The sequence below is a fragment of the Salvelinus namaycush genome, chromosome 18 (assembly GCF_016432855.1).
Source record: "Salvelinus namaycush isolate Seneca chromosome 18, SaNama_1.0, whole genome shotgun sequence".
Classification (NCBI taxonomy): domain Eukaryota; kingdom Metazoa; phylum Chordata; class Actinopteri; order Salmoniformes; family Salmonidae; genus Salvelinus; species Salvelinus namaycush.
Window position 1 is genome coordinate 9,117,157 of NC_052324.1, and position 2,537 is coordinate 9,119,693.

The window sequence follows — 2,537 nt, forward strand, 5'->3', positions numbered from 1 at the left end:
ATACGAATATTTCAGAGTAATCATTTTTAAATACTACATAATACAAGTCATATACCGAGAATATGAGTCGCCCTAGTAGCCCATTGTGCGCCTGTTGATACGGTGTTGCGATATTGTGGGAAATAAACACTTCAAGGTCAAAGCACACAAACAATACCACAACACAAACCTTGACTCTCGTAAATAGACTCCGTAAAACGCTACTTTGCTGCGTGTAGCCTATAGGTCTGGAGGTACAATGGTCATGGTTACGTTGTAGTTTGTTGGGAGGCAACGCGCTTCAAAATCGCGCTCAAGTGTACCGGTGATGTCAAACTGACACATACGAGTATAAATAAAGAGCCCTTGCTGCTTGAGATATAACGTGTCCTCTGGATATGACAAAAAAATATTATAGATGTAGTAGCACGTTACTCACTTTATTATGCATGAAATCTGTCCGGTAAGTGCGAGATACCACAGGCAGTCTCCGGCTGTGTCGTCCGGCCGAATGACAGCGTTGAGGAAGCCGTTGCGTGCCAAGGATGGACTTCGCAAAGACGCACTTAAATCCAGCACAGGCAGGAACGCAACATGAAAAAGAACCGTGCCGAAAAGTCGCCTATTTGTGTCTAAAATGACAACAACAAAAAACTAGTCGGTCTCTCGTCTGAAAGTGTATTTGAGGACAGTGAGGATGGTTGCTTGGTCTCCAGTGATGTGTCGGCGAAAGGAATGGGACGGTTAAAGCCGTGGACGTCTGTAGCTGATGATGTTGTGAGGGCTGTTTCTGATCGCTCCCACAATCCTGGTCGAGTCTCTCCCTCACCCTCTCTTAGCGCGAGGAGAAATAATCGGTTTTACTCCTGAAAGGGGGCGGGCTCACATTTCCCAACTACTTTAATGAAAGAGGCATAGCAATAATGCATTACTATCTCAAACCTGATCAAGAGGACAGACAATTAAGCACTGTGAAGGGACTGTCAGTGTATGATTATGCGACTATCTAAATAACCGTGGAGGGTGCGTTTTCAACTACATCAAATTCAAGTGACCAAACTGTTGTTGTTGTCCTTGTAATATATTCTATTAACTTTACGCACTGACATTAATTAAGCGCTAAATATAGTTGACTTTAATCTGTTTTTTTTTTTAATCGGATGTAGCATAGCCTATAGGCCTAGATGAAACAACCACAATACTACTACTACTACTACTACTAATAATAATAATAATAATAGTAATAATAATAATATATTGTTTCAATTTGTCAAAGGATATTTTCTAAAAACATTCAAGATCTTTGCATAAGTAAATGTTTCTGTGAGAAAATGCAATGTTCCGGATCTACAAGAGCTGTCCTGCATCTGCCAATCATTCTCCAGGCCCCAGTTATCTCACAAGATAAGGCCTGACACAGACAGTAAGCATGAGGAAATTAGCAAGTGTTATCCCCCAACCAAATTATTTGAAAACATCCACTCTATTAGTGTGAAGATTACAATAAGAACAGCAAGCATGCCTCTTCAGATAAGACAGAGGAGCCAAACATATTTGTGAGATGATCCCAGATAGGCCTGGTAATACCAGGACTCTATTATATTCAAATGATATGCATCTCAGCCTCAAGTTTCTTGAATAGTAGTTGGAAAAATAATCATCTTCATTTCCCCTTTGTGTCAAAAGTCTACCTGGCCATAGACTAGCTTAGCATTATTAACCCCTGTACAGACCTTTCCACCTCAGTACAATACAAGGCAAGTCAGAGAAAAAAGGAGAAACATGAAATCGGACATAAATAAATCAAGCTTGCTAATCTGCTTGACGGGCGGACATTACTGCCTGCAACTGAAGCCTGTGGTGTCCGATAACTCGGGATACCACCTTCACATCACGTGACCCTTTCATCTTTAATCACATTTCCTCTGGCTAAACCCCAGAATAATTGATAGGCTAGAATGTGTTAGACAGAGTAGGCCCATCACAAAACATGACAGTTATCAATGGCAGGCCGTGAAGCTCAGCATGCTGAAACCGTGAGACCCCCCCCCCCACACACACACACACAGGTCACATAGTAACTCTAACATATCATATCACTTTGTATAGGATAGTTGAATCTGAGTGTTAGGACGATCATTTGTGGAGCCTTGCTCACAGGGTGGTGCCGTGTATTTTCATTGTGTCGTGTGTTGGGGGTTGCTACGGATTGACAGACTGTACAATTCATGGGGGATCGTACCCACCACATTCGCCATTCCTTCGTTTTCAGTCGTCAAACTCCGTGCCCTTTGTGGTGTGTGTGTTGTTTGTAAGTCTGTCAGTGATTCATCAGAATCCATCAGTGTTTGAGGTCGTCTTCAAACGGTTGGCACTTGGAGAGATCAGAGGATAATGGTAATCAGACTGGGAGAATCCTGGGTAAACCAGTCACTTATAGAAGAGTGTGTGTGAGATGCAATGACTATATTGAACGTATACAATTATTGGGAAAGGTGACCTGAAGTGGCAAGGATCTAGAGGGAGGAGTCTACGGTAAAGAGACTTGCTGAGTCAAC

General features: G+C 42.3%; 1 protein-coding gene across 2 annotated transcripts in view; it reads right to left on the bottom strand.

Annotated features, from left to right (window-relative positions):
* mef2cb (myocyte enhancer factor 2cb) overlaps window positions 1-766 on the bottom strand; it is a 90,305-nt gene extending 89,539 nt beyond the window's left edge. For both annotated transcript variants that reach the window (XM_039013184.1, XM_039013183.1), the window contains exon 1: window positions 419-766. The gene's annotated coding sequence lies outside the window, so the exon portion shown is untranslated. The remainder of the gene's footprint in view (window positions 1-418) is intronic.
* Window positions 767-2,537: the final 1,771 nt, after the last annotated feature.